Here is a 27,683-nt window from a genome sequence, read left to right as displayed (position 1 = left end):
GAAAAATAGAAAAGCAAGAAAAAAATTCTGACAGCAATACAACAGGGTTTTGTTTCCTTAGAGAGAGAGGATACCAGATATCAAACTGGCCCACTTGACATTGCCTGGGGCCAGGCCAGCTGCTGGGTTCTGTTCCATTTGTTTTTGAGGCAGAATTTTGGCGTTTTCCTCACATTTGCCTTTGGAAATTTAGGTTTCTCCTCATGGCTGCCATCTGGCACTCTGTCTGTTGCATAGTCCCTCTAAACAAGGATCAGGGTAAGTGAGGCAAATGCTTCTCCCCAAGGAACCCACAGTTTCTCCACTCCCTGGAAAGGCAAGTAAAAATGGGAATTGATTTGGGAATTTCACACAGGAAGCCAGACTACTGAGGGAAAATTCAGATTTGCACAAAGGATAAAGCGTTCCTCTACATATTCAGCTCTTCTTGCACACTTTAAACGTGACTGAATTCCCGTGTGCACTCATATACTCGTATATGCATAAGCACACAGACAAGTCAGTGTGTCACTTGTCAAGATATTTGCTCAAAAAATATCTAAGGAAAGATGATTATGTTTAACCTGAACTTGCCAGGGCCTGTGTATTTCATGTCTGCTTTTTCTCCTTTTTCTTTCTTTTTTCCATCACTAATTTATGAAAAACATAATTATTGGGAATCTCTTATGTATTCAACACTATACAAGGTGCTATTTGAATGAAATGAAAGGTGAAGCACGGTCCTTACTTTGGGAAACTTGGAACAGAGTTAGGCACACATGTAATCAAGCAGTAAATCCTACAGTATTCAAGGCTGGGGAAATCTCTCTACCTTGTGTGCTAATGTGCAAATTAGCTCATTCTTCCTCTTGTGACCTTCCTTTTTAGAAGGTTTTCTTAAACCCACTTGATGGGCTCAATAATGCCTGTGAACCATAGTTTTTGGTTTGTAAAATTTAATTTTAATTCACTTAGTTTGAGAGAATGCACCTAGAAAGGCACATTCTAGTTTCTGTGTTGCTTGCTGTGACTTGCCTTTTTTGTATGCCCATAAAAGGGCTGTGGAACTCTGTGGATTGTTGAACTGTGGAACTCAGTTGAGTTGAACTCTGTGGAACTCAACATAGGTGTGTTGGATGATTGTTCTACTTCAGGTGCTGGGTGCTACAGCACAGACACAGACTTGATGTTCTAGGAGCTTACAGTGTTCTAGAGAGGACAGATGGGGACATAGCAAATGCCAACAAAATGGGAAGCCATTATTTTTGATTGAAGAGAGTGAGCAAGGTTTTAGTGGAAGAGGCATGGTTTAGATAGGTTAAAAAATCATTTAAGGAAGGGGAATGTCCCAAGTTTACAGAAAGTTTGGTGGAGACGAGGAGGCTGAAGACATCCATAGCTGGAGCATAAGGGATAAGCTATGAGTGTTTGATAAGCTTGAGTTGTCAGTTTATGTTGATCTTAGCGTGAACCTCAGAAATATTTGTATATTTTCCCATGTTTAGTCTGCAGTTTTCCTGCAAGAAAGGTATTTAGAAGATTCTATTTCCAGAAGCCTATTTGGAGACACAAGCTTGGCAGCTGGCATGATAATGAACCCATTTCAACAGAATAAATCCCATTACTATTAATATTAAGCGTCCACAGAATATTCATGAAGCTCTTTTCAAAATTCAAAAAGTACTTAATCAAAAGGAGGGGGTGGAGGAAGAATAAATAGAAATCATGTCAAAGTTGATTATTGTTGGCTTTCTTTAAGAGTCAATTCCACTGTTTCTCAGGCTGACTGATACTGAAGTAGAACGCATTGACTTATTTTACTAAATAAAACTTGCATTGGGGCTGATAGAAAAAAACCTGACAAAGGCCCAAATGTCCAGGAGGTTGATTGGTTTTCGCAGGTTACACAACTACCCTAAGGTCTATAAGTTCTGTGTTCTGGATTGTCTATATGTTTCCAGCCTATGAATTTTTTGTTAATTTCTCTCTCTGTCTCTGTTTCTTGGTCCTCATTTCTTTCTGTCTTTTGTTTCTCAGCACACAAATAGGTATCCCTACTTCTTAAGGAAAGATGTTCTAGTAAAGGCTTGATTAACCAGGTTAAGACTTAAAACAGATTTCAAATATCAGTCTGCATCAGTATAGAGTATTCGTCATTCATCAGAGGAATTTAAGTGGAAATTGGCAAGTGAGAGAGAGGAAGCAAGTGACTGAAGGTTGGAAGGACACTAAAATGGATGTCTATGGAGGACCCTATTTCATCTCTTTCCAGGGCAGGAAATAAGGATTGGTAGTCTTTCCTGCCTGCTGGGCCCTTTTTTTTGGTCCACATTCTCTTCACTATTTTCCTTGGAAGGATTTCCATAAAGCTGAAAGTATACCCTTTGACAGACCACTGAGAATTTGGAGGATGATATAGGGTCCTGGAGATTGTGGTAGAGACATCACCCACATCACCATGACCCATGTGATAGCTCTGCCTTGTTGATTCAGCAAACTCAACCAGCTTTGAATTTAAGGCCAAATCTTGTCTCAGAAAAGCCAACAAGCTCTTCTCTTCACCTGTCTTTTCTTTCTCCATCAGATTCCTACTTTTTAGAAGATGAACTCTGTTTATGAGGTATCTCCTGCTGTATGAAATTATCCCCACAATTTAGTGGCTTAAACAATAAACATTTGTTATTTCAGTTTCTACAGGTCAAAAATCCAGGTGCAACTTATCTCAGGGTGCCTCACAAAGGTGCCATTCAAGTGTCTTCTGAGGCTACAGTCCTATCAACTCTCGATGGGGAGATTCTCCATTTTCAGACTCAACATATGTTGGTTGGCCTGCCTGGGTCATCCCTGACTGCGGGCAGGGCCATCAGCTCCTTGACACATGGACCTTCCATGGGGTAGCTGTGAATTACTGCAACATTAGGTACTCTAAAGAGAAGTTCTTTAAGGGCAGGGATTTAGACCCATATCATCTTGAAGTCCTTGGAACTCTCCTTTTAGTCTCTTGGGGTATCAAAATACAAAGACTTTCAATATCACCTCCACAAAAAGGGAGTTTATTTTAGGGAGTTTAAGGAATTCTTAGCCCAGCAGGACCAGTAAAAGTCTTTCTTTGGCCATCTACTTCATTCCTTCTCTCTACCAATCCCCTTCCTTGGTTGGTAACTCGAATCTGTCTCTTATGTTCTCAGATTGCATGTGACCCATTATGGCCACCCATGGCTTTCCTCTGGTTTATTTTACATCAGCTTGCATTACTATTTGAGACATTCTGTGGTCTCACACACTTCCTGAAATTACATCCTCTGCTGGCCCTGTGATCCAAGTAGTTCAGTCCCAAATTCAGTAAGAGTCTCTGTCCAAATGGACCCCACAGAGTTTTCAGCAATGATTATTAAAAGATTTAGTCTCATTACTAACCTTCGGTACCTCTCAAAAGCCTCTCACTTTCCTCCAAAAAGAACATCCCCTTTATTTTCTCTCTTGCTCCCCACCTATCTCACAAAAGGTCAATTCCCCTGACCACTTGCTACTCTTTAGATCTTCTGTTCCTACCGCTGTTTTTCAAAAATCCATCCATAAAAATTCTTTTTAATTTGATTACTTGATATATTTTTTTTCAATTCTTCATCACAAAAGGGTAAAGGAACTTTCTAACACAGGAAGAATTCTCAATAGAGGGGAAGGAATTAAGAGGCCAATAGAGATATGTAAAAGTGGATAAGGGGAAGAGCCTGGGGGGCATGCATACGTTTGTGCCATTTTTGTCCTGTTGCTTGGCACATTATTCAAAACTTATAACTGGACAGACATTTCTTCAGGCTGGCCCTAGTTAGGTGACTAGTCATAAACTGGGTGCTTGCCTTTTATTAAGGGGCATCCCTTGGTTTAGTCTTCTTTGGTCAGAAATCCTATAGTTATCTATAATGTGGTCATTTAGGTAGCAGGGCCTGGGGCTGGGACAAATGCTCCTAAAATCAAGTGCTGTCAGGGAAGGCAAGTACAGTGTTGTTAGGTCAAGCCAAATACATTCCCGATAACGGCAGAATGAATAAGGTACCTATGCATTCATAATCCAACAGGACACCAACACAGTGGGGATACATAAATAGGTGAATATGTGTAAATGTAGATTATCAGCAGGAAAATGCATATGCTTAGGTGGCATGATGATCAGATCAAAAGTTCTGTAGAGCATGTTTTCATGGAAAGACTTAACCAATCTTTATCAATATTGGAAAAGAAGAACACAATCTCATCAAGCTTTCATACATATCTGACAGCAATGAACAAAAACAACCACTCTAAGAATCACATTAAAACAATAATAATAATTCATAAGTGGTTATGACTCAGAAGCCAATTTAATATGCATTAATTTGTCCAATAATCCCAATACCTCAGGGAGGTGCTTTGGTTGGTATACTCACTTCACTCAGGAGAAAACTGAAGATGATAAAGGTTGAGTTACTAGTCCGTATTGAACAGTGTGTAAGTGCTGAAGTTGGACACCAACAAAACAGGTCTGTCTCCAAACCTTGTACCCAGACCCACAAGACCACAGTTCATTTTAAACACCAGAATCGTAGGAACTTCTAAATGATTACTTCTTAGGGAACCTTAACAAAAAGCAGTGTGTGTCTCTGAGGTAAAATTACTTCCCACTCCCCCAAATTGAATAGTTTCTTCATAAATGTTTTTTGTCTGAGCAAATTCTGTGATTGTGAAAGCTGTGTGAGGGCCTCACAGTCTGAGTTCTGCTATCCCCAGACGTGTAACATGGGGCCATTCCTTCATCTCTCTGACTCTTCTATAGAATAAGATCAGATGTCTCTGGGATGCATGTGGAGACTTTGAAGAAATATGCTTTAAACTCCAGGCAAAGAGTAAGCACTTAACAAATAGCAGCTATTGCTATTATTGCTGTTAAAGAATTTTAGTACTTCTCTGAAAAGCAGACAGGTTGAAGCCTGTAAAATTGTTAAAGCTGGGTCTACACAGCAGCAAGAGACCTGGGTGGAGGCAGGCATGCAAACATTTACCTGAGTGATGTGACCTACTCGGGTGCCTTCGTGTAGCTGAATGATGAGCTGAGATTCTATACATTTCACCCAAGGCACAGACTCCGTGTTTCCTCTTAGGAGAATTAGAACAACTCTTCCCATGGACTATACAAAACTGATGCACCGTTTGTATTTTAAAGTGGGTTAACCTTCTAGTGACAAATAAGCCCTCCATTTATGATTTAGAGACGGTTTTAAAAGAGCAGTTTATTCATGACTTTCTTTTCTGTCTGGAATTCTATATGCTATATTCTTGAATATGTGCCTGATTTGTGTGAGGGATTATAATTATTTCTGTGCTAGGGAGTTGAGAATAAGGATACAGGACTCATGAAAACGAAGTCTACATTCCAAGGGAGTATGGTTGAGTGAAGTGTGCGCTTAGAGATATTATTCTTTTGTTTAACCTCCATGGGTTTTTCCCCTCATTTAATGTCTTTCTCATCTTTTTCTCCCCTCTTACCACTGCCAACCACTGCTTGCTGCCTTTCACACCCATCCTGACTAAAGAAAAAATTCCATGTAGATGATTTTAGGTAGTTTAATTTTCCCTTTAAATTTATGGCAGGAAACTAAAGTGTCATCTCTACTTCCTGACTACTACTGAAAATACAAGAAAATTTAAAATTTCCAGGTTGGCACATCTTTTCAATCAGTAGAACTTGCAAAAGGAAATGGAGAATGGGAAAGACACACACAAAGACACACAACACACATTCAGTAGCAAAAGTCAGATGGCATTGGTGCCACAGAGAACTCCTCTGGGGAACCTCTCCTTTTCTGTCACCCTAAACATCACAAGGAGATGCCAATCTTTATGCCACTGGTCACCATCAGGTCCCTCTGTCTCAGGATCAACTTGGAAGAAATAAAGCAAGAATTATAGGCTTCCCATGAGGTAAAATAAATGTTCATTCTTCTTCACAAATTCTGCAGTTGTTTTTCTTTCTTTAACGTTATTTCATGAGAAGAACATGGAGAAATGTCATGACTTAGGGAAATGTCTCCATGAAAGTTCATGCGATGCCTCATTAGAAGGCAAACTACTGTCTCAGCAGAATCTGCTTTGCTTTTAGGAGAAATTAATAAACCAGCATCAAGCTTGCCCACCAGAGGAGGACAGATTTACTGATCTGGATCATCAGCAGACCCAGGTGTGTGGGGCTAAGTGGGGGACCACGGCATAGCCATTCTTAGCCATTCTCATCCACTATGGGTTTTTGGCTCACTTTGCCATGAAGATTACCATGAAGAATCCACACACATGGCTGTACATGACATTCCTCCCTTTTGAAATGTTATAACTACAAAGTGTGGGGAAAAATTAAAAAGCCATCTCCACTAGTATGAGTCTGGTGGCACATCCTTGATGCTTAGAAACATATGATTGAATTTCCTCTTCAATAGAAGGTGAGAACTCCAGGCTAATTGCACATTATTCAATGTCTGAGTTTAATCCTTTTACGGCTGTTGCCAGCAGTGGTATAATATAGCTCTTTTCACATATGCACAACACTGCCACTGCTGTCAGAGCAGCAGTGATAAAGCTCATTGCTTAGTCTGGTGGGATTCAACTTTTTAAGCTTTGCTAAATGCTCTTCCAGCTTGGCAGCAAAATGAACAAGGCGACGAGTCCAGTTCATCTTTGGGAACTTCTCATGATTGTGTTGACACCACACTATCTAAACCCCCTGCAATTTTCAAAAGGTGCTTTAGACCTGGAGTCTGTTCGTCTATTTAGAAGTTGCAAGCTGTCAGGCATGTGTCATGCTGCAGACTGAGTGTATGTTAGAAAAGTGAACCACCCCGGAGACACAGAGCTGGATCCTCCAGTGAGAGGCTTCCCGGGTTGTTTTCACTTGGTCTGAGTTTGCTGCCACCTAGATGGAGGGTGTCGCTTCCTTTGGGGAGGACTGTGTGCATCACCCTTTTCAGCATCTGGGTACCATGTGTTGCTGAGAAAATTCATGTGGAAGCTGTATGAGTATTTGCTATGGATTTTGTACATGAGGTATTAGCACATGTGAACAGTGAGACTTTTAATGTTTCTTATGTGATTTCACAAAGAATCCCAGAGTGGTGAGGAGATTAAATATTTACCCTTAAGGTAATAGAGGCAAATATCTGAAATGGCCCTCCATAAGCATAAAATGTCTTTGAAGTTGTAAAAGCTATGCCTATTTTACAATTTAAACCAATATGTCTCAGTCTCAATATGTTCTATTCAGATTCTTTGGTGCAAAGAATAGAAACTAACTTAAACAAGCATAGGCATAAAAAGGCAGCTTATTGTAGGAGTACCCATGTCCTAGAATCATAAAAGAGTGTAGCTGTACTTTGTGGTGTGTTGGAGAGAGATCAGGAGTGAGGTGGCTCTCCATTTCTCAGAGCTGCCAACGTCCTCTTTCAACATTTATGTGTGATTCAAGATACTGCTCTCCACCTCTGAGTCTACTCAGTCTTTTAGTTCTAGCCTTCAATATAAAATATGTACAGCCTCTTAGTTCTAAATTGTAATGGTTGTGTCTATTGGACTAGGTGGCTCCCGTAGGGTCAATCATCTAGAGCTAGGAAGGCAGTTGATATATGTGGCTGGTTTTCAATGGCTTCTGGGCAGGACAAGTTAAATTATAAGGGAAAGTTGCACATAGATAGTAAATGATCTATGCATAAATGTGAAATTCCAAGTTACTCTCCTTCATGAAAAATCAACACCAAAAATTTTTTTTCAAAAATTTTATCCTATAGATTAATGTATAACACGGAACTAGATCTGATTCAAGATCCAATTCAAGGCTGAATGGTCTCTTCCAGGGCTTGAAAAAATGTAACTATCTCCCAAAAAGGAACAAATGATGTTACTATCAAACGTAGAAGAATATTTACTTGACTAGACACCATGGATTTTGTTGGTATGCTTTTATAGAACTGCTCAAAAATATAAAGAAAAGTAGATTTTGAAATTAACTGCCATGTTCAGCATGAAATGGGATAGCATTTCCAAAATCCACAAATGATGTTTATTTTTTAATTTTTTTAATGTTTATTTATTTTTGAGAGAGACAGACAGACAGACAGCTGACAGCACAGAGCCCAATGCAGGGCTTGAACTGTGAGACCATGACCTAAGCTGAAGTTGGAGGCTTAACTGACTGAGCCACCCAGGTGCCCTGAGCTACTTTTAAGTGTACAATTCAGTGGCATTAATTATATTCACAACTTTGTACAACCATCACCACTGTCTATCTCTAAAACATTCCATTACCCCAAACAGAAACATTAAGGAATAGGTCCTCCCTCTAAGCATCCCCTGGTAATTTGTAACCTCTATGAATTTACCTATTCTAGATATTTCATAGAAGTAGAATCATACACTTTTAGTCCTTTCATGTCTGGCTTATTTCACTTAGAGATAATCTTTTCAAGGTTCATCCATGTTGTAGTGTGTGTGAGAATATTACTCTTTTTATGGATAAATAATATTCCATTGTATGTGTAACCCACATTTTGTTTCATTTGTCAACAGACACTTGGGTTGTTTCGATCTTCAAGCTATTGTAAATAATGTTGCTATGAACACTGGTGTAAAAATGTCTTTGTGAGTCTTTGTTTTCAATTCTTTAGGCCATATACCTAGGACTGGAGTCTCTGAGTCATATAGTAATTCTATATTTAACTTTTTGATAAAGTGTCAAACTGTTTTTCACAGCATCTGCACTGTTTTAAATTTCTACCACCACATATGAGGGTTCCAAAGTCCCCACATCCTTGTCAACACGTATTACTTTCAAAACTTTTAAGTTCATTTATTTATTTTTAGAGAGTTAGAGATAATGTGGGGAGATGGGTGCAAAGAGAGAGGAGAGAGAGATTCCCAAGCAGACTTTGCACTGTTAATGCAGAGCCTGACACAGGGCTCCAATTCATGAATCATGAGATCATGACCTCAGCCGAAATCAAGAGTTGGACACTTAATCATCTGAGCCATGCAGGTGCCCCTCAAGTTTGTTTGTTTGCTTGTTTGTTTTTATTACAACTACCCTAGTAGATGTGACATGGCATCTCATACCCTGGGGTTTTGATTTGCATCAAATCAAATGGTGACTGATTGTATTGAGAATACTTTCAAGTGCTTATGAGATATTTATCTTCTTTGATGAAATATCTATTTAAATCTTTGTCACTTTTTACATGGGTTGCTTGGCTTTTTGTTGTTGAGTAGTAGAATTCTTTATATATTCTAGATAGTAACCCCTTACCAGATACATGATTTGCAAATTTTCTTTCATTCTATGGATTGCCTTTCCCCCTTTTTGATAATATCCTTTGACACACAAAACTTTCTAATTTTAATGAAGTCTAGTTATCCCAGTATCATTGTTGAAGACACTATTCTTTTTGACACCCTTGTTGAAAACCCATTGGCTATAGATGTATAGATTGATTTCTTGAGTTTCTATTCTATTCTTTTGGTCTGTGAGTCTGTCTTTACTGATTTTCTTTTTATTTTTCTAGCATGTGGTATGTTTTGAAAACAAGAAATGTGAGTCCTACATATGAATATGAAGATAAAATTTCATTTTCTGCAAAATGGTTATTTGATGAATTTTGATAGGAATTTCATTGGATCTATTGATTGCTTTTGGTTGTATTGACATCCTAACAACATTAAGTCTTCTAAGTCTTTCCATTTTTTTAGTTTCTTTATTTTTCTTTCATCAATGTTTTATAGTTTTTATTATACAAGTGTTTTACCTCTTTGGTGAAATTTATTTCTAGGTCTTTCATTATTTTGATGGTATTGTAAATGAGATTTATTTCTTAACTTCCCTTTTGGATTGTTCATTGTTAGTATATATAAATAGAACTGGTTTTGTGTGTTCATCTTGTACTCTGCAACTTTGCTGAGTTCATTTATAGTTCTGTTTTTTTTTCTGTGTGTTGATTTTTGTGAAATTTTCTCTGTGTAGAATCATGTCACCTGTGAATATAGCTTTAATTCTTAATTTCCAAATGCCTTCTATTTCTTTTCCTTACCTAAATTTTCTTTCAGCTCTTTAAATATGTCATTCCTCTGCCTCTGGCCTTTATGATATCTGATGGGAAATTGATGGATAATCTTATTGAGAATACCATATGTGTGACAAGTTACTTCCTTCTTGCTGGTTTTAAACTTTGCCCTTTGGCTTTCAACAGCTTCATTATAATATGTCTCAGTGTGGATCTGTCTTAGTTTATATTACATAGAATTCATTGAGCTTCTTGGATTCATAGATTCATGTCTTTCATCAAAGTTGACAATTTTCAGACACCATTCTTTCAATACTCTTTCTATCCATTTCTTTCTGTCTTCTATTTCTGGGATTCCTGTAAGGCAAACTTTGATCTTTTTGATGGTATCACATAGATGTCTTAGGATCTGTTCAGTTTTATTCATTCTTTTTTGTCGGTCCCTCGGAGTCAATAATTTCAGTTGTCTTACCTTTTAGTTGATGGATTTCTTCTTCTGCCTGTTCACATCTGCTATTGATCCTCTCTAGTGTGATGTTCATTTTAGTTACTGTACATCTTAACTCTAGATTTTTTCCTTTGTTTCTCTCTCTATTTTTAATCTGTTTATTGAAATTATTATGCATTGTTTTCCCCTTTTTCCTGTAGTTCTTTTTCCAGTGTTTTCTTTGGCTTTTTGAGATTAAGACAGTATATATATATATATATATATATATATATATATATAGTTTGTTTTGTTTTGTTTTTGTTTTTGTTTTTGTTTTTGTTTTTGTTTTTGTTTTTAGAGAGAGAGAGTGCAAGTGAGGGAAGGGCACAGAGAGAAGGAGAGAGAGAATCCAAAGCAGGTTCCACATTGTTAGCACAGAGCCTGATGCAGGGCTTGATCTAATGAATCATGAGATCATGACCCTGAGCTGAAATCAAGAGTTGGATGCTTGACAGAGTAAGCCACCCAGGCACCCCAAGACAGTTCTTTTAAAATCTTTGTTTAGTAAATCCAATGACTAGACTACCTCAGCATTGGTTTGTGTCCGTTTAATTTGCTCTCTTTAATGAACTATAGTTACCTCTTTCTTTGTATGTCTTGAGATTTTTTGTTGTTGTTGATACCTGTAATTTTAATATTATAATGAAGGTATTCTAGAAATCAGTATTCCCTTTCCCCCAGGGTTTCCTCATTTGTAATAGTTGAAAGTTATCTAATTTAGCTCAGTTAGTGACCTTCCCAAGGAATTTTGAAAAGACTGTACATCTTGTTTGTGGTCACTGAAGTCTCTATTTCTTTGGCTTATATTCAGCTAATATTTTGACACAGATTTCTTTGAATTCCAGGAGTTTAAAATTTTTTTTTCAGCTTTTTCCAGGTTGTCTCTTGCTGTGGTACTCCTCCAACGTTAGCCAGTCTTGCACTGAGCCAAGACATCAGTAAGAGGTGAAAAATTAGGGTCTCCTCCAGTATTTTCGGAGCATGTGCCTTTCTCTGTCTATGCACATGGCTTTTTAAATTCCCCTGCATACATGGTGCTTTTGAATTCCTGAATATCTCAAGAAATTATCTCCAGCTTTTCCTTTGAGGACTTAGGCATTCTATTACATAGCTCAACCATAATATTTTGTCTGAAGTCATTTCAGATTGTTAGTTATCCTTACATGTATTCAACCATTGCCTGTTACTTTTCTGCCCTGAGTGGGTTCCTCATTAGGCAAACCAAAACTACTCTGTCTTTCAAATGGCCTTGAACAGACATACACAAAACTTTCTAAATAAGTTCTCTGTTCCTTCTGGAACCAGAGACTAGATCCCACACTGGGAATGGAAGTTGCCATCTTTAAGACTGTTACTGATTTGAGGACAAGGGAAGGGAAAAAAGCCACAATGCTTTCCTATCATTTTTAACTTGCTCTTTTTCTGGTTCTCTATTCTCTTGGTAGCTTTAAAACTTTGACTGCTTTCCAGAGTTCTGCATTGCTGGTTCTGACAGGTTCTGCTTATTTTTTAATGTGTCTAGAGATGTGGGGCAGGAACTTGAAGCTGTCTACTCTTCCAGTTTGCTGACATCCACTCTAGTAGTGGTTTATTTATTTATTTTTTGAAGAAAAGGCACCAGGCTTACTTTTAAAGTGGGGCTTGAACAACTACAACTTTTACATCACACTGCAGCCTGATGCCTGCTTTAATCAATAAGGTTTTATTGGAGTAGCCATGCTCATTTGCTTAAGTATTACCTATAGCTTTGTTCATGCTACAACGGCAAAGTTATGAAATTTTAACAGAAAATGTATGGCTGACAAAGCCTAGTGTTTACTCTCTAGACCTTAACAGAAAAAGTTTACAGAATCTGTTTTAAAGTAAAAGCTATCTAGTGGACCCCTTACTGTTTAATTATACTGATTTCCACTTAATGTTACTTAAGTATGTATAAACAAAGTTGCATATAAAATTTTTATACTTATAGCAATAATAAATTCATGAAGCAAAAACAGATTTTAAAAGGAGAGAAAAAAACTGAAAAGTTGATGCAGCTAAAATCAACAACTTGATTTAATGTGAGGTTCTTTTGATGAGACAAAATTGATGATTCTGGCTTTAAGTAGAGAAATTATTTACCTGATTTCAGTACTTGATGATTTGATTTTTGATTGTGAAAATGATTCTTTTAAATCATGATTATTACTATTTTTATTTTTCCTTTATAACATGGAGCTTGTTAAATAAGCTCACAAATATTCTTTATTTTTAAAGGCCAATCATTTCCATCATGCATCTTTTCTTAGTTTGGGGTACCTGGGGGAAGGCCCTGAGATTCCCATAAAAGTGATTTATTTAAGAAGTCTTTTCAGAAGAACCTGAGAATAGAAAGTTGGAAACTAAATAGGGAAAGGAAACAAGCCAAGAAGAGGTGTGATGTCACTAGAAGCTCTAGCCTTAGCCTGATCCTCAAGTGTTCTGAAATGTAAGTAAGGTATACCTCAGAGTATCTACACTACTATAAGTTGTAGTAGGAACCAATTGTCTCACCACATTTTCTATGCAAATGAACATACAATTTTTACAGTAAATGGATATGCCATTTGGCTTTCACTTTGAGAGGATGCATCATTTACTTATCAAGTCCTTCTGTCCTTTTCTCATTAGCCTTCAGCTAGTAGAGTAATACATTTCTCAGAGACACTATATGATTTCCATGGTATCAAATCAACATTTCAATTTACTAAATAATTAAAGAAATTAAGTTTTATTATATGAAAGTATCTTTCAATTATGAATTCTTCCCATTATATTTGTTATGTTTATATCTGGTAAAATAAGTCAATGAGTTCGATGGCAAATTAAGGATGATTGTGTCCTTTGGACATTACAACATAACAACTCCAGGGCAGCCAGATACGCTCTTCAATATGTTAAAAATTAAACATTATTGCCCTAGGTGATTATTTGGCTGTGATACATTTGTAAATACAAATGAAACGTAAACACTGGGACAAAATTTTATGGCAATGAATTATTTAAAATATTATCTCAAAATAAATTTACTTAATTAAAAATCTTATCAAGAACTGGCAACCTCCTGACTATATGTTGGTAGGTTGCATAGGGTCTGTGGACATGACTGGAAATACTAAATGACTTTAGACTTCTAAGTATGTGGCTTTGTACTTCTGTTTTACTTGCCTCATGTATAGTTAGTCTCCCAATTACAGCATGATTATTTGAGAGCAGAATTTTACATCCTATTTCTTTATAATCCATATAATTCACATAGACTTATGTTTACATAGCAGATGCTCAGTAAATTGTATAATGTCATACCTAGGAGGGATTTCAATGAAATAGAAGCTCAAAGACTTGATATGCCATTTAAATCAAGGCAGGGAGTTGGAGACCACACAGGATATGGCACCAGAAGACCTGAGGTTGAATCCATGGTCTATCCCTTATTAGTGTTTTTTTTTAATGTTTTTTTTTTTTTTATCTCAGTTGAAATTTTCATTTTGTTCTTGGAATGTTTCCCTGATTTTATTAAATTGTTTATCTGTGTTGTCTTGTGGTTCTCTGACCATGTTCAGAATAATTTTTTTTATTTTGATTTCTTTGACAGGAAATTCTCTATGTCCATTCCTTTTGGGTCAGTTACTGGAAACTTACTGTGTTCCTTTGGTTGTTATTTTTTCCTGATTCTTCAAGATCCCTATAGCCTTCTGTAGATGTCTTTTCGTTTGAAGAAGACTCAACTCTTCCAGATGTTATGCACTGACTTTGGTAGGGAAAGATCTTCACCTGTGAATGGGCACACTGGAACATCTTATGACCCCATCTAGTGATGCAGGCACTGAGTGTGGGAGTGTGTAGTGGCTCCAGGTCTGGGGAGGCATGGTGATCCATTGGATCAAGCCACTGGGTTCCACAGAACTGACAACTGTGTGGACTTTGGTGAGCACTGTGGGGCATCCACAGAATCTGCAAGAACTGATGCCTAGTCTAGGGTTTGGGGAATGACTCTGGTGACTGCTGTTTGTGAAAGCAAATACCTGTGGGGCAAAAATCAGTGAAATCTACAGAGGGTCTGTGACCACTGTGCTGGCCATAGATTTCTTCAGTGGTCAAAGCTGCTGAGATTCTCTGCAGAGCTAATCACTAGGAACTGCGGCCCCTCCCACTGCATGGTTGATATTGATAGTTGCTGCTTTTCTTCCTTGTTTCAAGACAGTTTACTGTGTCTCAGTGTCTTGGTCTCCAGATGGGGGAAAATGAAGCATATCCCTCATGTGGTGCCTCAAAGTCTGAGGAAGCTGGTTGTTTATTTGGTTTTCCCTCTCCTGGCATGGGAAACTCTTTCTAACTGGGCAGTTCCCTCTTAGAGCTGAGCAGTGCTGAGGGATGTGATGATGTAGGAAAAAAAAAAATGAACCCATTCTTCCTTCCCTTTTTGTGCACTTATTCTCAAGGGTTTTCTTCCATTGTGTTGCTGAAGTTTCTTAAGTGGACTCTTGAGCATTCCCAGAGATGTTTTTATTTACTGATAGGTGTCTAATTGCTGATCTTTGTGAACATATAGAAGCCGAGGTTTCCTTCTCCACCATCTTGGTGACATCACTTTCTCTAATGTTAATGTCTTACATAATTATGGAATTCTTATTAAAACTAAGAAGTTGGGGCACCTGGGTGGCTCAGTCGGTTAAGCGTCCGACTTCAGCTCAGGTCATGATCTCACAGTTCATGAGTTTGAGCCCCGCGTCAGGCTCTCTACTGACAGCTTGGAACCTGCTTCAGTTTCTGTGTCTCCCTCTCTCTCTGCCCTTCCCCTGCCTTCTCTCTCTCTCTCTCTCTCTATCTTTCTCAAAAATAATAAAAAAAAAATAAAAAATTTAAAAATTAAAAAAAAAACTAAGAAGTTAACTTCAATATATTAGTATTAGCCAAACTCCAAACCTCATTTGGATATCCCCAGCTTTTTCACTGAAGTCCTTTGCATAGTGTTGTTAACATGTAATATTTCTAGCTATTCCTTTTTCTCACTCCTCCAACGTTTAGATTATTCTTTGCTCACAACCTTTGTTTCCTCTTCTGCTCCTGCCCACACCCCTGTCAAACCAACCCCAGGAGAGTCTTACTATTGCCAGTCTGTTTCCTAGAGATTTGGCCGCAGAACTAGGAAATGAACAAGGAAAGGCCTGAACAGATTGTGAGGGAAGGGGTGGGAGGAGAGAGTACCGTTCTGGAGACCAAAGTCATCTACATGGAAAGAAACATAGAAAGAAAGAAGGAGAAGTAGAGTCAAAGGAAATTTATTGGGAGGGGTACAAAGAATTTCAGAGCCCTCTGATTAAGTTTTTTTTAAGTAATTTATTTTTCCATATGCATCCAAGTTAGTTAGCATATAGTTCAACAATGATTTCAGGAGTAGATTCCTTAATTCCCCTCACCCATTTAGCCCATCCACCCTCCCACAACCCCTCTAGCAACCCTCTATTTGTTCTCTATATTTAAGAATCTCTTATGTTTTGTCCCCCTCCTTATTTTTATATCATTTTTGCTTCCCTTCCCTTATGTCCATCTGCATTGTATCTTAAATTTCTCATATGAGTGAAGTCATAATGATGTTTGTCTTCTCTGACTAATTTCGCTTAGCGTAATACCCTCTAGTTCCATCCACATAGTTGCAAATGGCAAGATTTCATTCTTTTTGATTGCCTAGTAATACTACATTGTATATATATACCACATCTTCTTTATCTATTCATCCATCAATGGACATTTGGAGAGTCCCTGATTAAGTAAATCAGCTCCTGTACTACAAAGCAAGGCCTTAGATGTTTGTGTAGATGGTATGCATTTATTTAATCATTGAACTCTCTGTGAGTGGTGACTTAGAAGATATCAGATTTCATTTGATTATTTCAGAGATCTATGGGATCAAATGCTAACTTCTTGTCACCTGCATGTAATACTCATCTCTCCTGTGCCCATTTTTTGCCAAATGCTCACTCCATCTTTCATTAGGCACAGATTCTCACCATCTGAGATAATAATTATCCTTTTTCTCTTGTTTCAGAGTTTTTTCTTAAGGGTAGCTCTATCTAGACAATATTAGCCCCTCCTAATGGTCCTTCCCCCCCGCCCCCCCGCCCCCCGCCCTGCTGCTTCTCTCACTGTCTTTAACACAGTAATAGTCAATCGTGTAGTGTAAGTATCAACTATTCTCCCAAAGGATCTAGGCTATATTGATCCCATTCTAATCTCATAAGATACTGATTTCACTCCTCCGTGAGCCTCAGTAACATGTGACCTGGTACACAGCTTAGCCAAGTTCCCAGTAGTGACATTTTCCTTTACAACATTTATTAGCATTCTCAGGCAGGTTTCATAATTAGTCTGAGCAGCTGTTTTATGTCTGTGGAATGGAGGTAATTATTATCTCACAGAGCTATTGTGAGGATTAAGCCAGAGAGTATGTGTAAAGCACCTGGCACAGTGCATGGTAAATGGCCAATGTCCCTAAACACATGGCAGTCCTCATGTGGCAGGAAGATCCACATCTGGGCCTTAACTTTCTGGTGAGGAGTTATGTTCCTTATGCTTCTTATCTTGTTCCTCTGTATCATCCCTAAGACATGTGGCATTTAGTTGATCATAAAAGCTGCTCAATTACTACTTATATCTCACTGAAATATCAATTCCAGGAAAGGACACATTAAGTATACTGGATTCATTTCTCTATCCTTGATGCCTGGTACAGTGCCCAGGGATGGGCAGAACATTCCTTTCGCCTCCCCCCACTACAGGAACCCATGCTTGAATTGGAGCTAAAGCTGCCCTGAAAATACAAACAGCTCTGGAGAATGGGTGCCTTGATTCTCCCAACCCCGTTCCAGGAACACACCTGAGTCCTAATCCAGAAAGGAGTACCAAGATAGAGGGAAGGAAGAGAGCAAACAGGAGGCTCCAGGTGGTCCAGGCCACCAACACTGACATCCTACCAATGATAACCAAGGAGCCAACATATGTAAATCATCCTCCAGGGGTCAAGCTCACAAAAAATTTAAGTTGCTTAAAAACATACAGCAACAGAAGCTTTTATCTGACTTCAAAGTGACTCAAGGTGCAGGTAAATGTCCCTAAGCTACTTTACCATTCCATTAACAAAATCATCCAAACCTATTGGCTACTTTCCACTCTCTTGATAATTGCTGCATTCAAAATTCTCTAGATTTTCAGACTTCTTTTTTTTCAGTAAGGATCATTTTGATAATCAAATACAAGCCATAAATCTCTTGCCAGAAACTTACATATATGTGTACACAAAAAAACTGACATACAATTTGCATTAAGTACCAACTGTTCTAAAACCAACTTTTGGGTCCCCATTTCTATGGACCCCAAGTTGAGAAACCCAGTTAGGATACTTCATGTGTTAACCAACGATAAACGTACACAGTGGCCCTGATGCAAGATGCTGGAGATAATAGACGCACTCATTGTATCATGGGTCTCTCAACCTATTATAATATAAATACCAAATGATGCCTGCTGAATGTGTAAATGCATTAATTTTTATGAAGTTTTATGTAAAAATTACATTTCAATGTAAAGTGGAAGGTCAGTCTAATTAATAAAATGGATCCTTTAGAGAAAGATTCTTGATCTACATGTCCATTAATCATACGGCCAGGTGTACTACCATGTCTCCTCAGCCAGCCAATGCCAAAAAGTTCATGGTAGGCAAGGTGCCCATCAGAATCCTTATAGTTAGATTGGTAGATTGGAGTGTACTGATGACTTGAAGAAGTAGTCCAAAGGTTTCCTTAAGGAGAAAAATGTTTTTTAAGAATGACTACTTATTTTCAGCAGTAGTACTAATGTCAGTAACCAAAGTGAGCAAGATGCATTTTTCATAAAACATTAAGGAAAGCTAAAGCTAGCCAGCCTAGTCTCAACCCAGCCTAAAGTTGTCTGCCCTATCTATCTATCTATCATCTATCTATCTATCATCATCTATCTATCTACTAATCATCTATCATCTACCTATCATCTATATGTACATATTTTTATGTAAACTGTTACTGAGGTATAATACATACAGAAAATCATGAGGCTACATCTTTACAATTTTTTTATAAAATGAAAAACTCCATTTAAACCTGCTCAAATGAAAAGAAATAGAATAGCACCCCAGAAGCTGTTCTTGTTCCACACCTATTTATTACCTATCCACCTTCATTCACAGAAAGGTCAAGTTGGCTTGTTTTTATAAACAGAAAAATATATTATGTATTCTTTTCTGTCAGACTCTTTTGCCTAACATTACGTTTATGAAATTTATCTATGTTGGGTGTAGTGGTAGTTCTTTTTCACTGTGGAATATTATTTCTTTATATGAATATATCACTACTTATTTTTCTGCAATTAATGGAGATGTATATTATTTCTGCTTAATCATGCAGCTGTGAACATTCTAGTATACATCATTTGGTGAGCATATGTATGTGTCTTTGCTGGGTATATTCCAAGTAATGGAAATACTGATTCATATTTACATATATTTTTAAATAGATATTACCAAAGAAATATGCAAAATGATGGTGCCAATTTACACTCCCAGCAATAGTGAGTAAGTATTCTAGTTCTTTCACATCCTCACCACGGTTTAGTATCATCACTTCTTTTGTTTTTAATATTCACCAATTGTGTGGGCATGAAGTGGTATGTATGTCATTGTGGGTTTTGTTTTTAAGTTTATTTATTTGTTGTGTGTGTGAGAGAGAGAGAGAGAGAGAGAGAGAGAATGAGCAGGGGAGGGACAGAAAGACAGGGAGAGAGAGGATTCCATTCAGGTTCCAGGCTGACAGCGCAGAGCCCAATGTGAGGCTAAAACTCAACAACTGTGAGTTGAGCCAAAATCAAGAGCTGGACACTTAATTGACTGAGCCACCCAGGCGCCCCTGTTGTGGTTTTTATTCAGATTTTAATGATTATTAATGAGGTAGAAAACTTTTTTATGTTCATTGGCACTGTAGTAAACCTTTTAAATGTTTGCTCAAGTTCTTTACCCATTTAAAAAAATACATAGATTGGTTTTTCTTATTGGTATTTAAGATTTCTTTATATATTCTAATATAAACTTTTTGATATAAGTAGAGCAAATACTGTCCCCATTCTTTAATTTACTTTTTATATTCTTGATTGTATATTTTGATAAAAAGAAGTTCGTAATTGTTATAAAAGTCCAATTTGTTAAACTTCTCTATTATGTTCCTGCTTCTTTTAAAATTTAAGAAATCTTTGCCTCTTAATCCCCTTTATCTATTTTACCTATCCCCCCACCTCTCTCTGTCTTGGCAACCACCAGTTTGTTCTCTGTATTTATGAGCCAGTTTCAGTTTGTTCATTTGTTTTGTTTCTTAGTTATAAAATAAATAAGTCATGGGGATGAAAATTATAGCACAGAGAATATGGCCAATAATATTGCAATAATGTTATATGGTGACCCATGGTAACTACACGGACTGTGGCATAATGTATAGAATTGTGGAGTCACTATGCTATACGCCTGAAACTAATATAACCTTGTATGTCAACTTTACTTCAATACAAAAAGAAAGGAAAAAAAAAGAATTTTTGTTTGCCAATCCCAATGTCATAAAGATACCATAAAGATGTGGTTATTCTATATTATAGTCTAAAAATTTCATTGTTTTTACTTTTTATGTTTTGGTATACAGTTTACTTGGTGTGAGATAAGGGTCAAACTTCATTTTTTCCCCATGTGGATATCCAATTGATTCAGTATTATCTATTTAAAATACCAGCCTTTTCTTACTGCACTGCAGTAGAACCTTGGTCATAAACAAAGTGATCACTTGTGTGTCTGATTTTAGACTCTATAGTTTGTTCCATGTGTCCATATGTCTGTCCTTGCACCAATCCACACTGTCTTGATTGCTGCAGTTTTAGTAAATCTAGATATCTGTCATTCTAAGTCCTCCATGTAGAATTTAGAATCATCTTGTCAATCTTCCGACACAAATTACTGATGGGAATAATTGACTTTTATTTATTTATTTTTTTTAGAATGAATATCTTTGGTACATTGAGTTTTCCAATCTATTAACATGGTATATATTTAATTTATTTACTTTTAGCAAAAGTGGGCTTTACAGGCTTCTGTGGAATAGATTTCAGTTATTAATTTCTAGATATTTGATGTTTCTCTATGATTTTGTAAATGGTATCATTTTAAAATTTCGTTTTATAATTGTTTGTTACTTACATATAGAAATTCTTTGGAGTTTTGGTGGTTGACCTTATATACAGCAAATCTGATAAACTTACTTATCAGTGATAATTGTTTACCTATAGGTTCTTTTTTTTCCCCTGCAAGAATGAGTATCCAAGAATGAATTAGCAGAGACTGCTAATACAATGTTGATTCTGTTAGCTTGCTTGACATTGCACTTTCAATACTCATCTCATCTTTATTAACAAGTGGCAAAGTGATTGCTTTAATTCTCCTTTCCCTTTCAGCTTCCCTCATTTTTCAAGCCTCCACTTTGCTAAACAGTAGTTCATTGTATGTAATTTTTGGTAAGGTATTTTCTGCATTTTCTTACTAATTTTTTATTATTGTTTGTTGTTTGGTTTGCTGTATCATAACGATAATATTATGGTTTTCATGCGAAGTGCATACATGAATGCAAAGTAACTATATTTTTAAACAATTGTATCAATTGTTTTGTGATCAGGAAAGAATGTTGTAAGAAATTTCATCCTAACATTATAGTTTGTGGTTTATAGAAAGTTTTTTACTGTGTTTTCATTTTATTTTAGAAAGTTGGTTAGGAATATTGGTTAAGGTTGGGATAATGTAACACCTTGCAATTTTTTCCCATTTAAGATAATGAAGAAAGGTTCCTGGTTCGTGTTTTTCAAAGAAGTGTCTAATTTTCAGAAATGGATTAATGACACAAAGTGGGAGATGCTTATATTATCAATGAGCCCTTTACTATGATGAAATGAAAATCATAGATAACAAAATGAATCTACATCCTTAATTTCAAAAAATCAATAAAATGTCTCAGTTATAATATATTAGGGAAATAGAATGAAAGTAATTTATGATGTAATAATATCAGTGTGGTATATAAATGCTTAGGTATAATTATGCTAGAAGACATAATAAGGTAGTGAGTCTAACATCTATATATGTAACCAAGCTAGTAGGAAAGTTACCAATATCCCAATATCACAAGCGGTGCTACTCTGGGTGACATGACTTTCTAAAACAATAAATACGTTTTTAAAAATTCTGACTAAAATCAAACACAAATTTTCTTTAATTTATACTCTGTTACATTCCGTGGGAAATTCAGGGTAAAATAAAAACATGCAAAATTTTTATGATCTTTATAAAAACCAGAAGTGGGTTCTAGCTCATAGAAGTTTAAATTAGGTCCGTCCTCATCTAATAAGTTGTTATTTACATGAGTTTTCTGTGGGATATATTAGAGTTGTGCAGGGTGCACAATAATCCTTCACTTTCTGGGACTGTTCCACATTTTACGGAAAGCGTAGTGTACCTGGATCTCCATGACGTCCTGTGATGTCTTTCCAAAACACCTCATTACAAATTTTCTAAACACCTACTTAAAAATCACAAGCAGAATAGGTTATCAGATAATTCTGTATTGTTTAATTTATTGTTACAGCATGAGAGTCTAATCCAAGACCCAAATATCAAATGAGTGCATGTTTGCCGTAAATGATAAAGGTCTAGACATGGCAAAGATTTTTTAAGGGTGTAAAGACAGCATCAGAATCCCACCTTAACTTCTGGATTTTCTAGGACTAAACATGCTGAAGAAAGTATTGAAGTTCATGGTCGAGGTTAGAGATCTATTGGGAACTGTCCTTTCAGAAGCTAGACAGCTACAGAATTAAAACTGGGTTGTTTCACTGGTTTCAAATGAATTTTCTAAGTGGTCAACATAGGAGTAATTTGTGAGCTTATAACCTATATATGTGATATATTTCATGTTTTTCATTGTTTTTGCTGTCAGGATAAGATTGCATAGATGGAAGTGTATGTCTTAAAATAGTTTTATATCAGCCTCCACCTGGCAATCAACATTCTATGCATTGTTATCCAGGAGGCCTGGCCTTTCTGACCACTGAGAATTGTCAGAAGCAACCCTCCAGTTTGGCCTCTCCTATGTGACCTGCCTTGCTGATCAGGTATTCCCCAGCAGGAGGGGGGTGTCTGTCTGAAGTGTATTTGCATTTGGTTTCTGCAAAGCTTTTGCGTTTCCTCTTGCAAGCATTAGCCGTCATCTGAATTTTAATGATGAATTATCTAAATGTGATTTCTACTCTGTGTTTCTGCAGCTCCATGAATTTTAATCCGCTGCAGCTGTCAGTTCCAGTCACTCCATTTTAAATAGACTGTTTCATCTGTGACTCCACAGATTTTTGCCATCACCAGCAAGAAGCTCTGAGCAGCCTGTGGTAGTCACAGACAGTAACAGTCGCACATATCAGAGTTTGAAAGGATGAAGTATCTTTAAAGTGAAGGCCTGACTTGTCCATCCTTGGATAGAGATAACACAGCAGTTCATTTCTGGGCCTCACAGAGTTGAGGGAAATGAGCACGAAAATTGGTATCACAGGCTGCTAGGTCATCAGGAAAAACCGGGTAGAGGAGGGGCAGTCTACTTACCAGGGTAAGGCAAGAATCACCACGGACCTTTTATGGGCATTTTTGACAGGTCCTAGGTTTTCTTCATACCTTCCCCAAACTCAAAAATGGAATGGCAGAAACTCTGGAGAAAGTCACCACAAAGTATTTTCAATGGAAGAATATGTAATAGAAAATGTTATTCAAATATTGCCACCCTCTTGAATTTATGAGTTGGGATCCTGTTAGGAGATGTTAATTCTCTACATTAATCCACAGTGCTGAAATGACTAAGGGAGGCGTGGAACTGTAGATTTGTAGGCAGAAATTTGCAGAGCACAAATTGAGGCATATAGTAGACATCCTCTCTCTCTCTCTCTTTCTCTTTAGATATACATATATACACATATTTATTTATTAACATCTTTTTCACAGTTTATTTTGAGTGAGAGAGAGAGAGAGAGAGAGAGAGAGAGAGAGAGAGAATCCCAAGCACTGTCAGCGTGGAGCCCAATGTAGGACTTCAACTCATGAACGGTGAGATCATGACCTGAACTGAAGTCAGATTCTTAAACAACAGAGCCACCTAGGTGCCCTTATTAACATCTATTTTGTTGCCACTATCTTATTTAGCAAGTGATTTATTCTACTAATTTATTCAATGAGTGTTTACCAAACAGCCATCATGTGAGGGTATAATACAGATGGGTATATAGACCTAGGGGACAAACATAAATAGAGGAATATAAGCTCTAAGCAGGAATATATTTTTATACTTTGATTATGTGCAGTTTTACCTGATTTTTCTTCCCAAAATGCTGGAAGATAGAGCAGGAACATCATAGCTCCTCAGCAGTTGTGTGTTGGCTAACAAATTGGTTTCTGCAGTGAGAGATATGATTGAATGTGCTTAGTGAAAATATTAATTACTATCCTCATGTTACAAATAAAGAAACTGAGGGAGGTGAATGGTTTATCAAAGGTCATAGTCACTATGTGGCAGCCTGAAAAATTGAATGCAGACCTTCTAATTCCAAATTCCAAACACTACTTCATATTGCCATAAGAGAACTTCAGACAAAGTAATTACAAAAACAAGAAATGGGCAATTATCTGCATGCTCCACAAAAGGGAAAATGAATATGTGAGTAATGATATTGGTTGGTGGTGTGAAATTATGTAGTCATTAAATATTATGCTATGGAGTGATCCTTTGAGACAGTTCTTATACCACCAAATTTTTCTGGGTTCTTTATATTTTGGATATTATGCAAGTATTACAATTTGAAGGAGGAAGAAAGAAATTCGAAGAAGAGAAATTACTTTCCACTGACACGATCAGGATGTGGAAAGGCTCCATGTGAGCCAAAACCCATTTGAACAATGGGTAAGGAGATTTAGAATCATGTGTGTAGGGAGAATGAAAATGTTTTGGGACAGGGGGTCTCAGAAACCTGGGGTTAACTATGCATGGACTCCACAGGGAATCCAGGATTATTCCACTTGTTGCAGCAAAGGATGCAAGAGTGCAAAATAAGGCTGGTGAGGTAAGTTGGGGCTCAGCTCAGAGTTTGTCAAGGGAGTGGTCTTCAGTTTTCTGCACTGCGACTTGGTTTTTATGTAATTGAAAAGAAGACTCATACTGCCAGCACAATTCTGAGGGACAAACTGGCTAAGTCTGTTCTGTCTGAGGGTAGAGAAGACAGAAACCTCCTAGTTTTCTTGAAACCAACAAAATAGTGAGAAATAGTTATATTCACAAGTAGATGTTAAATCTAGGGCACATACTTGCCAAAAAACATAGGGCACTTGGCAAGCTCAAGGTAAAGCTATTAAACATTAGGGCCCATTACTGAATATTTATTGTCTGCACCATTCTTGGAATGGTGTAATTTGAGTGTCCTCCAACGGTTTATGGCAGGTATTTCTATCCCAGTCATGAACACAGTAGCAAGTTTCGGCAGCACAGAAGTCAGCACTATTTTTGCATTGATGCATTTTCATGCTCCAGTAGCATATGTATGCATTTCAAATGAGCATAGTATGGTATAGATATTATAAATAGACCACTTTTTCAACTTCATGGTTTTATATGGAATCTTTTTTCTCTTTTGAGGAATGTCCTACTTCTGTTTTGATTAGTTAAGAGATAAAACAATTAATTCTGAATACAGCTAGGATGAATTTTCATCACGGAGTCTGAGGAGCCTTCTCTTTGTCCTGGATATGTCCTATTACTTAGGTTTGGCTGTGTTCCTTGGCATCTTAGCCAGCGTCCAGTAATCTCAGAGGGTATTTTGGACTTCTTTAACCCTATTCCTTTCTTATTTCAAAAGGAGATGGGAGTGCCTGGGTTGCTTAATTGGTTAAGCATCTGACTGTTGATCTCAGCTCAGATCTTGATCTCAGGGTTGTGAGTTCCAGTCCAATGTTGGGCTCTGAGTTGGGCTCTGCCCTGGGCAACCTACCTACCTAAAGAAGAGAAAAAGAAAAGGAGATGAATCCTCCCAACATATTCTATGGCTTAGCTAAGCTCATTGTTATCTCCTTGTGCCAACTGCTTATTGTTTTGGTCCTTTACCCAGCTCTAGTTTTGCTCAACAAGTGGAATTAGTCCAGTAGCAAAAAGGGTTTGGTTTTCATGATAGACTTAAATCCTCACAATTGCTAACTACTTGACCTTGGGCAAGTTACTTAAATATTTATGCTTCAGTATCCTCATATAAGAATTGGAGGAATGATACTTTACTGTAGGATTAATGGGGTATTACAGGAATAACCTGGTGAACATGGTGTCCTGGTCCAGATTGATGGCCCAACCCATCCATTGTTTGACATCCACTCAGTTCTGTTCTCTGTTGCGCTGAACTTTAGATCCCATCAAGGTGGGGCAAAATGAAATTTCATAATCAGTTTTGAACTTTCAATTATGCTAAGTTAGTTTACATACAAGTCTCAAAATGATCTTTTGGAATCTTTTGGAATTTTAATGATCCCAGTCATTTTCCCAAGGATAATCCACAGCTGATGCCATGTTGGATCCCCTAGGTGCAGAGAGGGGGAAACTGGGACTGATAAAAAAGTCCATGACAGAGAGAGGCGTCTTCTCTCTTGTCTAATATCAGGAACTACCTAGATACAAAATCTGTCAGATTTTAAGGGTGGCACATCCCAGCCAGGACACCACCACCTTCCTTCTCAGTTTATTCTCCAGACTTACTCTAAGGCCAGGAAATTCTTTCATTCACCTGACTCTGGCTCCAGTAGCTGATTAAACCTGAAAATTAGATATGAAGCAAAAATATTTCAATTTATTTGCCAAAATTTATGCCCAAATTGCCCACATCTTAGTGCAGATTCAGGAGTGATTAACTTGTTGCTACTTATTATGGCTTCTTATCGGTCTTCTATCTTGGAAATGAATGGCACAGTATTGTATAATCCTGCAGGATTTATTGATACTTGTTGATGCAATTTACTATTCCTTCCTCAAACATTTCACATGCAGACATATAAAAGTGAGTAAACTATGCTTCTGAACCACTTTCAGGAGATGGTATTACTATGAGATGTTTGATGGTGGGATTAATGTTCTCCTCTCTTTAAGAGACTGAAATGAGACTGGGGCCAGCTGTCATGTAGCTGCAGTAGTGGAGATTCTGATTCTTCAATCATTCCATGACCTTATTCAGAGTGAGTCAGGTGGGGCACCAAAATGGAAGGGTATGTGAGAGATGAGTTTTAATGGCACAAATACAGGGGCTACAGGGAGGTATACAGAGGTCTCTCAGCAAATTGGAAAGTATTAAATAGTAGATAAAGGGTGGCTATTCCCTTCCTCCACCCCAAATCCATTTCCTTAACTTCTTTTTAAATAAATTTTCAAGTTTATTTATTTATTTTGAGGGGGACGGCAAGCGGGATAGGGGCAGAGGGTGGGGGAGAGAAAGAATCCCAAGCAGGGATTCTTTGTCATCTCAGAGCTCAATACGGGACTCGAACCCACAAACCATGAGATCATGACCTGAACTGAAATCAAGAGTCGGATGCTTAACCAAGTGAGATGCCCAAACGCCCCTCCTTACTTCTTTTTCACTTCATTTCACACTCCCCATCTCCCTCTACACACACACACACACACACACACACACACACACACACTCACACACACAGGCACATCCAGCTGTCTGTAAAGTATAGTACAATTTATAATGGCTTGTTAAGAAATATTGGGGCCCTAGAATCCCAGATGTAAAGACAAGAAGAGTTAACTAAGAGATCTAATCATTGTCATACTGTGAGCTGGGAGTAGGGAATAAATTTCAAAAGAATATAGAAACTTCAGTTTCTATTGTCATATGTTGGCATCCAAGAGGGTCATAGCTGAAGATTAGAGCAGAGCAGCAGAGGATTTTTAAAAGCCATGATCCTGGGTGGTCTATTGTATTGGAAGCAGAACTTCTAA

This window comes from Leopardus geoffroyi, chromosome A3 (assembly GCF_018350155.1).
Source record: "Leopardus geoffroyi isolate Oge1 chromosome A3, O.geoffroyi_Oge1_pat1.0, whole genome shotgun sequence".
NCBI lineage: Eukaryota > Metazoa > Chordata > Mammalia > Carnivora > Felidae > Leopardus > Leopardus geoffroyi.
This window is presented reverse-complemented; position numbering follows the sequence as displayed.